We start from the raw sequence: 13,350 nt of genomic DNA, 5'->3' as shown, positions 1-13,350 counted from the left end.
ACCACTCGCCCCTTTCCGTAACCTGCAAGAAGACTCGTCCCCCTATCGATGAATGTTATGTGCGAAAATACGACAAACCAATCAGAATGCGCGTATGATTTCAAGTTCTTCGTCAAAGAATCCTACAGAAATAATTTTTGATTTTACATATATCTTACATCTAAAAATATACCCAAGACACAGTTAAATGTGTGCAATCATACTGTATAATTCCGCATGTCCCGATGTGCTTTAAATTGCATCTGAAATGTATATATAATATATGCATTGGGGAAATTAACCATTAGCAACGAGTTGACAATTGTTTTAGGTATGCCCGTTTGCGCTAAGACGGAACCCGGTCGCAAAAATGGCCATGAGAGGGACACGAGTCGCTATTCGGCTTGTCCCGGAATAACACGAGTTGGTCACGAATGTACAAGACCATGCGACCCACTGGCTAATTTGTATCTCTGAAAAAACCGATTCACCACAACAGCTTCGTTTTGAGTGAGATTCCAAATACACGACTTAAAAAAAGCTCTCCAATCAAATTATATTTATGTGCGAAATGAAATCGATGCGAATTTAATGATGGAGATTGTGACGTCACTTCCTAAACTGAGCCATGGTAACGAATGAGTCAAGGTGAAAAATACTATAATGAATGTTAATACACTGGATAGGCGAGGATGAGCCCGACCTCTCATAGTCAAATTTTACAACATAAACTCCGAATTCGGAAATAAAATGAAAAGTTGTTAACTTTATAGGAGAAACAGGAAACTCTATCTCGGCCGAGTGGCGAATGATTTGGGGATTATTGCTGTATGTGAGTGAGTTTATTTCAGTAAAGAGGCCACCGGCCCATTATACAATATGGATACCGTGGATTACAACAATAGCAGGCGCCAGATAATATAAGGGGTATACATAGTGAAACAATTGAATTATTGCATACCTTTGAAAAAACTGTTGTCGTTTCTTTAAAGCAAGAAAAATATATTTAGCTAATTTATTAATAACATGTTCATTTTGGCAAGACATAAGAGTGCAAAATTTATCAAATGAAGGTTGTGAATGGTAATACTTAGGTATAGGTATATTTCTTAGGTCTGAATAAAATTGACATTCAATGCAGAAATGATACTCAGTTTCAATTACACGGACTACACACAATGGGCATAGGCGTTCATCTCTAGAAAGACCAATTTTTCTACCTTCTTCAAGCATTAGGTTATGGCTAGAACAACGGAAAGAAGGCGGATTATTGGTCGATTACATTTCGCAAGTGGTGGTGAATATTGGACAATACATGCAGTAATTCCCGCTGAGTATTACAGTTTTGCTTCACGCTGACTGGCTGTTCCCTTGTATTCATTGTTTGTGAAGCGGACAATGGGAAAGTGACATCACCACAATGCTAATTCGCAAATAATTGAATTTTACGTCATTCATTGTTCATGACGTCACAGACGAGTTTACGTGACTATAAATCCAACAACAGTTTGAATGAGCTGATTGTCTCTCTTTGTGATCAGAAAACCCACATTTTTTGGTAAACATTTTCTAAGAAAACTTGCAACTAACTTAATTCGCTAGGGGACCCGTGAAGATCCTGGGTAGAATAGGTTTTCAGTAAACCGACCATGCTTGCCGTAAAAGGCGACTATGCTTGTCGTAAGAGGTGACTAACGGGATCACACATTGTACCAATGCGGGAAATTGAACCCGGGCTTTCGGCGTGACGAGCGAACGCTTTAACCAGTGGGCTACCCCACCGTCCATTTTACCTCAGGACGCCATGGGATATATCTATAATAGTGATACCTAAACAATTATGAATTACAGTTACAACTGGAAAAATGCCAATTGTTATCTTTATGTTTTCTATTTTAAATCTTAATGTGAACACTGAGAAGTGTAATGACTTAGGATGTTGTTTCATGACACTATGCATACTTCAAGGATTCCTTAGATACACCCCAATCAGTCAAGAGTGCGGCGTTAAACAACAAACAAACAATTCGCTTGGGAGAGACACCCCGTAATTCCTCTGAGCTTGTTGGTTATTCTGTAAATATTTTGGACATGGGCGTGGTTAATACTTTCAGTCTCATTTGAGAACAATATTTAAGTCTTGACGCCAATTTTTCATTGTTTAATTGTTTGCGAAACCACCTTTAATGTGAGTGAACTGTCTCAGACCCATTAAGATCCGGGTTAGAATTGGTCTTCAGCATCCCATACTTGCTGTAGGAGGCAACTTTGCTTGTCGGGTGGTCAGGCTCGGTGATACGACAGATACGACGCCACGACATGCATCGTATCTGTAGATCCTTGCTCACTGGATTGTGTGGTACAGACTCGATTATTTACAGACCGCCATCATTTAGCTGGAATATTGCGGCGTTAAACAAACAGACAAACAACAAACACTGTCGCAAATAACCGTTCATGCTGTTACTGAAGATTTTACGTGACTCCATTCTAACAAAATTGAGCTGATGGGTTATCTCCCATTTGTCATCCATGCAGGTCCCGTTCCACAAAGCGATCTTAGCGCTACGATTGTCGTAAGTCTGTGTTAAATTGAGTGAGTGAGTGAGTTCGGTTTTACGCCGCTTTTAGCAATATTCCAGCAATATCACGGCGGGGGACACCAGAAATGGGCTTCACACATTGTACCCATGTCGGGAATCGAACCCGGGTCTTCGGCGTGACGAGCTCACGCTTTAACCACTAGGCTACCCGACCGCCCTGTGTTAAAAAATGGGAGTTGCGATCGTCTTAGCGATAAGATTGTTTTGAGGAACGGGGCCCTGCCAGTTTTCACTTGAGTGTGGACATTATTAATAAAATACCAATAATAAAATTAAGAATAGAGCAGTCCCAATGAGCGGGCTCTCTCCCAGGAAGGAATACCTTGACCACATAGATACTAAGACAGAAAGATTGTCTTTGTTTCCTCAATTTTGAAAGTACAGATATAATATGCCAATCATCACTAAATACAATACATTGTTTATGAACAAGTTCAGTGAGGACACGGAAAATGCCGCCATATAGATGGATCTCTTGGATGTATCCAGGTGCCTGGCGTTCCCCTCTTCGTCTCCAAACACTCTTCCATCAACCCGAGACCGCCTCCGTGGTCTAGTTGAAGAGCGTCTGCCCGGAGAGCGGAAAGTCGGGGGTTCGATCGCCGACCGTGTCATACATTAGGATGTTAAATAATTGTACTTCTTGTTACCCCACCTGGCGCTAAGGGGCTAAAACAAGGAGTGGTCGGCTCGGAGTCAGTATACTGTGTCTGAGTGGGGTATTCATGTTAAACTACTGCATGGTATCTCGGTGGGATAGCACTATAAATCGGCATCAGTCCGGGCTAGTACAAGCAGCCACACAAACACACACACGTGCATGCACGTCGCTATATAAGTGCAATAATCTTGGACGCGACGTTAAACCCCATTTCACCTCACCACCTTGTTTGGTGTCGTCTAAGGGAAACCTGCCGCCTTACCGACATCGTCTTTCCGTGTGGTATCTCGTTGGGATAGCACTATAAAATCGGCATCAGTCCGGACTAGTACAAGCAGACACACACACACACACACACACACACACACACACACACACACACACACACACACACACACACACACATGCATGCACGTCAATATATATAATCTTGAACGCGACGTTAAACCCCAATTTACCTCACCTCATCTTCATAATTTGGAAAGATATAACTTCTTTGCCATGTACTCCGTAGGACAACATATGGAAATGAGAATAGAGAACAACCTACTACACATGCATTTTATTTTCAAAACTCGCAAGTAATAAATAGCTGGGAATAATGACTATTATAGATGGTAGAAAATAGTTTTACGCCCTTCCAGCACTATAAGCTGTTTATATTGTGGGGATACCGAGAATGGTCTCCCCAGGTACCTATTTGCGTCAACGGACCCGAGCCTCCGACTTGACGAACTAACGTTTGAAGTATATTAACATAACTCATGAACCTTTGCTATATGGAAAGGTCCGTACATGCAGCTTCAAAATTTACTTTTCAGAGTAAAGTCAATACAGATTGAGTCAATACAAAATCCTGGTTAATTAACCCTTGAAGATCCGGGGTAGAATAGGTCCTCAGCAACCCATGCTTGCCGTTAAAAAATGACAACAAACAAACAAAATTAACACTATACATACAACATGCCTGACATGGTGCTACATGTATTTTCCTGGCTTAGTATCCCCACAAGTGTTTACCTCCCACCTATTACAATTATCTCCCCTGACGTAGGGCCAACTCATTACTGGTACCAGGGAGTCTATATAGTCTTTGTATAGCCTCCCTGCTGGTACATACCGCTAGAGGCGCTGCACTAATCAGGCCAATGCCGGACAACGTTTTCGCGTGGAGAAAAGAATAGATATTTGGAAATACCTCACTTTCATCCTCACTGTGGCCCACAGCGAAAAGTTATGTTATGGATGGCGCTTCTAGCTGCGTAAATGCCAAATGAGAAAGAAACTAGCGCAGTTATATGGTATAATCGTCCCTAGGGGCCTGGGAACACGATGTGTGACATATTAGTCCAGTGGTTGTACCCATTTTGAAGTTACTCCGGAATATATCCAGACAATGACCATAGATAGGTTCAATGATTACTATCGATAACCAACATGATTTAACTCATTGTTTAGAGGAAATTGGCAACGCCAATGACAGCTTAGTTCATAAATCCCGGTATCAAACGGTATCAAGGACCACCCGGTACTTTCATATTACTATAGTTTGATCTTATTGCTAACTATAGGAATACGACAGAATCGGGTGGGTTAACTTCTTTTGGGGAGTATATATACTCAACAACGTACGTTAATGTGACGTGCACTTTGACAATGCAAGACGCTGGTTTTTATCCAGAGCAAGAAATCTACTCTATTCGGATGGTCAGAAGAAATTAAAAAAAACAACCCGAAAAAACAATCTGAAATTAAAATTCAATGCCGTCTGGTACTGAGACTCGGGACGTGGTGACCGTTGAAAGTGAGAATGGCAAAATGGCAATTCACAATTAAGTTAATGTCTCCTAGGAGCTTGGTTTGTCGCATGGAACCTACAAAACGTCGGATGGTGCCCGGGGCATGTCATTCCAAGGGGCAGTGGGGTGGCCTAGTGGTTAAAGTGTTCGCTCGTCAGGCTAGAGGCCCGGATTCGATACCCCACATGGGTACAATGTGTAAAGCCAATTTCAAGTGACTCCCGCCTTGATATTGCTGGAATATTGTTTAAAGCGGAGTAAAACCATGCTTACTCACTCACTCCAGATCCGAACTAGTGAGTCACGGAGATATTCGTCGATTCATTTCATCTCACACTTGCTATATTATAGAACATCGGGAAATCGAGCATTCCAGGCCATAACATTCACATTATTCTGCGCAAGATATTGCTGAGCAATGCGTGCGATATGTGGGCTGACGTCGTGTTGAACGTCAAACCACGGGGACGTACTGTTAGGAACGGGATGACGACAGACTGTATGATATAGAGAATCTCACCCGAGTGTCTTTTGATATCAAATATATCAACACGAGTTGATAAAAGTGGAAAAATTCCGAGGCTTGCCGAGGACTTTTGCCACTTTTATCAACGAGTGTTGATATATTTGATATCAAAAGACACTCGGGTGAGATTTTATTTATCATCCAACATCATTCTTCCAACTTTTTCAATTTGTAGACAGTAATTAGCAGTGTCTTCAGTGTAAAACGTACTGCTAACAGCTTCAGTAGCAGAGCCATTAGTGATGTCATTTGATTGTGATGTCATGGTAACCAGTGAAGCCACAATGGTCTGCAAAGCATTGTGATGTAATTTCATTGCAGCGATATCTACAGTGTAGATATCGCTCGACCTAATCCAAGCCATATCTCCTGTGGGAGCCAGTTTTGGATGATAAATTACGGTAACGCTGACTATTCAAGTTTCCTTTACTCATAATCAAACAAGTTATCTGCGTTAACCAACCCCCCACCAAAACGCTAATTCCTCCAAAGCGATCTTCTTCAAGGACACCCAACTTTATCGACGCAACCGTCACCTCGACGTCGGTATACACGAATACGTCCGTCACAACTTTTAAAGGGTAAGGGCAAAAACGGGAATTTATCTCATCTTCCCGAGGCAAGGGAGTTAACTGACTGTACAAGTCGAGTTTCCACCCTTGCCGAACAAGGCCAGAATTTCTGGGTTCGATCGTAGTGCCGCCAGTGGCTATTACGAGTTATGTCCCTTCTATGTTCCTTCTATTGACCAATCAGATTCTACCTCTGATATCACTTGCTTTTGCTTTAAACAAAAAGGCGGCGCCCAGTGATGGCGGTCTGATCGACAATCAAGATCTATATTGTAATAAAACGGGTCTTACTTCGCATCAAATCACGTGAGCACCTTGATTAAAAACATGAACAGATTTGGAAAATATCGCTAAGCTGACGGTACACATGCTTTGCAAATCCTGCAATCGACTGAAAACTGTACGGCAGTTTACGAACGATTTACTCGATTTTGACTGGACTATGCATAGACTCATTAGTCCATCCAAAATGTAACTCCATAATTCCAGCCTAGTTCGGCAATGGTGGAAACTAGACTTTTATAGTCAGCTCCCTTGGCTCGAGAACATGGACTCATCCGTAAATATTATGTCTCCAGGGGTTTGGAGGTGAGGTGAGGTGAAATTGGGTTTAACGTCGCGTCCAAGATTATTGCACTTATATAGCGACGTGCATGCACGTGTGTGTGGGTGTGGGTGGGTGGGGGGGGTGGGGGGGGGGGGGGGGGGGGAGGGGGAGGGGGCTGCTTGTACTAGACCGGACTGATGCCGATTTATAGTGCTAGACCACTGAGATACCATGCCGCAGTTTAACATGAATACCCCACTCAGACACAGTATACTGACTCCGAGCCGACCACTCCTTGCTTTAATCCCTTAATGCCGAGCACCAGACAGGGTAACAACAAGTACCATCTTTTAACGTCTTTTGGTATGACGCGGCCGGGGATCGAACCCCGGACCTTCCGCTCTCCGGGCGGACGCTCTACCACAAGACCACGGAGGCGGTCCCAGGGGTTTGGAACCCAACGCAATCGTTGATGTTGGCATTATGAAGGTAGTCTACTGTGACACTAGCTGTGTGCGGTGGAGCGTTGTCCTGTTGAAACAGCTCCCTCTGGCTGTCAAGAAGGTGAGGTTGAAGAATTTGATTCATGTAGTGATTTGCTGTCAAGTTTTCCTGAACCACAACCAAGTCATATGTCGTGGGGTAGGATATGCCCCCCAACACAATGACACTACCGCCACCGAATTTGCAACACAATGTGGGGCAAAACGCTCATTTGGACGACGATAAACACGTTATCTTCCATCTCGCCGGTAAAGAGGTAAGGCACTGCAAGGTATGGCACCAACGCAAGCGTCGATGTCGATGGATCTGTTGCAAAACAGGAACGATAACTGATCTTCTGTGTCGGATTCCAGCCTCGCGAAGATGGTTCCTGACAGTCCTGACAGCTATCCTCCTCAAACCAGGGATGCGTCCGTAGCTGTGGCATTGCGATGACGTAGGTGGAACAGTCGAATGTAGCGACCCTGGGCAGGGGTGGTAACTCTTGGTCGGCCGGTTCTCGGGCGGTCTGCAGCGAATTGAACTGTGTGTATCGGTCCCAAATGGTGCTGTGGTGGACGTTGAAGTGGCGTTCGAGAGAAGACTGCGAATCCACCCTTTGGATACGTCCTATGGTGATGTTCCGATCGGCAGCGCTAAGTCTCGGCATTTTCGAACTTGAAAAATGTTGACAATTGAATGACAAATGATTGGCTTATGCTTGCCTTTTATAGCCACTACCACGAGTTACAAATGCCATAACTTGCACGTGCATTTTGCTTTACTGTTTTCCTCCATGACATTTTTGAACAAATGTGAAAACAATGCCGTTTAAGACATTGCAAATCGACAATGGCTGCGTTTTGACGCACCGTTTGTCGAATATCAGGCCACCAACATTTTCCACTCACATTTATCCAATTTATATACCGGATTTTTTGTGTAGTCAGGTTCAATGAACTACATACTACCTGTGCGTTTTTTGTTTTGAAGAGTGTATTAGGACAGTCTGTAAATATTCGCATGAATATAACAGACACACTAACGGTCAAAAGGATGTGCAGGGTCAAAGTTTGTTTGTTTCATGTTGTTTAACGCCGCACTCACCAATATTACAGCAATATCACGGCGGTCCGTAAATAATTGAGTCTGGACCAGACATGGGTCAAAGTACTGAGTCAGTCAGTAATGGCGTGTGTTGTAAGTATCCGATCCCGATTTAAATCGCTCCATCCAATCAAGGCGTCCTCAGGACCCATGCTTGTCGTAAAAAGCGACCATGCTTGTCGTAAGATGCGACTAACGGGATCGGGTGGTCAGGCTCGCTGACTTGGTTGATAAATGTCATCGTATCCTAATTGCGATGCTCGTGATATCAATCACTGGATTGTCTCGTCCAGACTCAATTATTTACAGACCGCCGTCATATAGAATATTGCTGAATGCGACTTTAAACAAACAAACAAACAAACAAACAAACATACACAGCTAAAATCAACTATACACATTGTATTCGATTATTTGATCTACCGACATAATGTAATAAAAAGATATTTAAAAATCAGTTTTAACTAACAATTATTATGATGTTTTAAAATGATCACCTTTAGAAAAATGATAACTTTAGTTGTTAACAGTTTACACATAAAACAGCCGTATCGAGTAGGAAAGTAATAAAGAAAACGGATATTAACCAGCTTCCAAGCTGAATATCCTCACACGAATAGATATTTTCTTCACGAGAGTGTTATTACTAACATTCTGGTACACAAACAGAACCGATTTCATAGTCCCGCCCGGCGCTTTAGAGCTGCATAATATGCCAAGATTGGTGTTGAAGAATCTACACTGTGTCAAATGGTTTTTCAGTTTCCAACAAGCCTTGCAATCCTCTTCTGCCGACCTTTTACTTTTACATTGGAGAAAATCTTTTGTTTCATGCGTAGAGGATTCGTAGATAACGACCCTGTCGTTAGTCCAACAGGCATCATTGTGAAGATATACGTTACACGTTGGAAAACTCGTTATTAGGCTGTTATTGGTGAGTCTCATGTCGTGAAGAGCGGCCGACTATATGTGTACTAACCCTTCGGCATGTTTCGAGACACCCCATTTCAAAATGCTGCGGGTGTAATCGAAATATAAGTTCATTATAAAATATCCACGTGGAGACTCGAATTTTTTTTCGAGGTTTGTTCTTTCTGGATCCTGTGTTCAGCATCATGATGTGTGAAGAGCTTTGCGTGTCCTTGGCGTAGAACACATTGTCAGAGCAATGATCTACTTCCAAACTGCGTATGTCAGCTTTCGTATGCATAATGTGATGATGTTTACTAAAACACATGCTCTTCAGAACGTTAATCTCGGTTACATATTAAAGCATACATTTTATCGAAGACACTCGCAATAGGAGAAGACTTTTAAATTTTAAACCAGTGAATACCATAGCTTGTTTTTTTCTATTGAAAAAGTAAAGTTTATGTTTTTGATTTTTTTTATCAACGAAAACAACAAACATATTCTCGTTCCCTTCTATTTTCTGTCCCTGTGGAAACCTGCAGTTACATCGAGTCTTGTGACATGTTCTGGGTCTTGCTGACAATTGTGATGTTGACATGGAAGTCTGTCTGACGTTTGATATTGGGGATGTTGTCGTGGCCTTCGAAGTCGACGTTGAAGTTTCCGCTGGCACTACATCTTTAACAGTAATATAAACTGGAGGCGGTTTCGTTTTTGAATAGATGTTTGAATCCTTTTTCGTCACATAGTATTAGACGCTAGGAAAAGCAGATATTGTTGTGGGTCGGTCGGACGACAAAGTGTGTCCTTCAGATCTGGTTTGGTCTGCTGTTTGATGACCCCCGTGGTCAAACACTTGTATTTGAAACACACAATGACCGTTGTCCGGGTCCTTCTGTTTCGTTATATAAACGTACATGTCCGTGGTCCAGGTCATTTTTTGTTTTTTAATTCCATGCCTCGTGTCTTGGTTACAAACGGCACCGGTCTCTTTGTCGATGGTCAGTCTTACACAGGACACGCGATGACCCAGACACGCCCCCTGGCAGTCAGCCCAGCCTCTGATGGGTAACACTGATGTCGCCTTTAAAGTCTCGTTGTCATAGAAACCGTTCATTTGTATATCTGTTGCCACACATTTTGCGACTATGTAGAGAAGAACAATCACCATTCTGCACTCGTCTTGAAGACAATTAAAGATGCTCATGTCGTAGTCTTGAGGTAGACTTGAAGTACTTTGTTTTGCTCTTTATATGAAGGACCAGGAAACTGATTGAATACTTATCATATTTTCAAACAAAAGGTGCCCGGATACTCTGCCCGTTCTCATGTAGAAAGGTATCGGATTCTCATGTGTCATTCATGAATGACATCTCGCATGACAGTGTGAAAGGTGAACCGAATCTATAAGTTTACAAAATATGTTTTCATACATTTCCAACATAAACAGTTGTCTAAATATAGGCTTTCTGAAAGATAATTCCGAAATATGGCAAATGACGTTTCAGAACAGGAATTATTATCAAATATACACAGATCGTGTGGATTCCAGGCGAGTATCCAAATGCTTGTTGAAGAAGAGCAAATTGTGTAACATCTTTGCCCGACGGCCTCTATCGGTGCTCATGTTATCAACCAGTGGATTACTGTACCCAGACTCGATTATTTACAGATGTCGTGATATGGCTTATATTCCATTATTTTTGTTTGGTCAATCAAAGCAACTGCTTCTGACAAGTGTTTCTGGGAAAGTTTATAAAGAAACAAAGGATCATATTTGACAATGGCCAAGTGTAAAGCTTCAAACTACTCACTGTCATTCTCGCAACCCCAGAATTTATTTTGACACTGTTTTCATGTTCTAAAGCTTGTTTTTTATCAATTCGAATATGTTTTATCATTTTTGATAAAAAATTATCAGAACTGGTACTGCACTTATAATTAAAAGCAACAACACAATCACAATCATAAGAAATCTCTACTAAAAGCCATATCAAAAGGATATATTTATGAATCACTCTCAAATAGTGATGATACCAAGTGTTCGTGAAAAGCTGCCTCACTTGTGGCACCGTTCACAAACACTTGCAAAGGCAAGTCAATTGTTCACATGCAAAAAAATACGGGAACACACGGTCAAAGTCAAAATAGTGACAAATTTTTTGTCATTGATCGTCAAATTTGAAAATGTCCTCCATGTCTAACATACAACTTTTTGAAAGCTTTACCGAGGCCTTGAATGTTGTAACCTTGATCAAACAACTTTGAGCAAGGGTCGCATAACATTCTTTAAAATCTTCGTTGAAAAAGCATGCTGGATTGTGCATCAACAGTTGTGAAATGTAGACACAAAAGACTGCTACTGGGATATTGCTCGACTTAAAGAGAAAGTTGTCTGTTGAAAAGTTGAAGTAAAAGGAGAATAGAAAAAGAGTGCTTTGAATGGCTGAAGTCGAATGTCGTTAATGTTGCAGCGAATAAATTAGACCCTACTTCATTCACGCAAGGAATCTGTCTCGGATATTTGCATTCTATGTAAATGTATTTCAAAGTTCTTAAAAAGGCGGCTCGAGTCGATTCCATGGAAGCCCAGAGTGTTTGTTTTAAGTCGTTGATGCGAAACCTTTTGTTGTACACCAGCTAACAGTTAATGACTTGACCACTCTTGTTACACAGAGACAATATCTCAGTTTCAAACACGTGGGTGAGTGAAATGTGACTATGCTTGTCGTAAGAGGCTACTAATGGGAACGGGTGGTCAGTCTCGCTGACTTGGTTGATGCATGTCATCGTATCCCAGTTGAGTGGATCGATGCTCATATTGACAATCACTGCATTGTCTGGTCCAGACTCGATTATTTACAGAACGCCGTCATGTACCTGGAATATTGCTGAGTGCGGCGTTAAACAACAAACAAACAAACAAACGTGGGTGAGTGAGTGACGTTTTTACGTTGCAACGTCGCTTTTAGCAATATTCCAGCAATATCACGACGGGGGGACACCAGAAATTGGCTTTACACCTTTTAACCACTAGGCATGATGGCTTGTTTATCATACTCATTCATGATCAGTCACATAAAATGTCTGTTTTCTGAGATTGTTATGAGACTTTTTCAATTTTGAATGAACAAAATGCTTATTAAAATATATTGTGTTAAATATATTGTGTACTTGAACAAGAGAGTCAAGAAAGAGTTTAAGAACATTGTGAAAGTGAAAGTTCAAATCAAGACTGTTATTCCCAACACCCCGGACAAGTACTGAAGTAATTATTAACTGGTAAGCCCAGAAATGATGCGACCTGCGTCGTGCCCCCAGTAAATATGGAGTGGTATGAGTGTATACCATGGACAGCAGGTATTGAATTGCTCCGAAAGCTTGACGACGTGTGTGGCTTAAGCAGTGGCTGACCAGCGTGTACATCATCAGTCCTCGCGCCAGAGTGTCAACTGTCACAGTATCGTGCGACTGACCGCAAGGCAAGACTGCGGTGGAATTCTCTTTCTGTACCAACACCAGTGTTATAACTGCAACTTAGGAATTGTGTGAAGGAAAAGAATGAAAATAGGACGTTAAAGGCTCATTTGAGGTTTAGCAGTTCCTGGAACTTCAAGTACAGACTTTAAGGGCGGATCTAGCATTTTTGATAGGGAGAGGTCCAAAATACGAAGTCCATCTCAGATAATGTTACTGCATACAACATACTACATTTGGTTTTTAAAAGGGGGAGGGGGGTCGACCCCCACACCCGCCCCTCTAGATCCGCCTTTGGACTTAGTTGATCGGGTGGTTGGCCTGGGAAAGTGCGTCATCGTCCCCCATCGGCAAGGGGCCCTTTGTCCGAAAATCGCTCAAACATGCTGGGCGTCCAATTTTCCCAAATGTGCCTCAGTGTATTTTCAACACATGTGTCTACAAGTAAGCTGATTTCAAGAGGAGAGCTAGAAATAAGACATGCTGACCATTAGTTGTACGCCCGTAGGTACAGATAAATGGGATTTATTTAAATGTGAGACGAAGGGGAGCGCACAAGATTGAACCCACGGCCTTAACGAGATCCAACATTCGTTCCTCAATACCCTCATCAAGGTCGGAACCAATGCCGATTTCCGGGGGCGAACGTGGTTGTGTCCTGTGTTCGTGGTTGTCAGACATCGG

The sequence above is a fragment of the Haliotis rufescens genome, unplaced genomic scaffold (assembly GCF_023055435.1).
Source record: "Haliotis rufescens isolate VD_foot unplaced genomic scaffold, xgHalRufe1.0.p SCAF_2, whole genome shotgun sequence".
In the NCBI taxonomy this organism is placed as follows: Eukaryota; Metazoa; Mollusca; class Gastropoda; order Lepetellida; family Haliotidae; genus Haliotis; species Haliotis rufescens.
The sequence above is the reverse complement of the archived record's forward strand: the minus strand, read 5'-3'. Positions refer to the sequence as shown.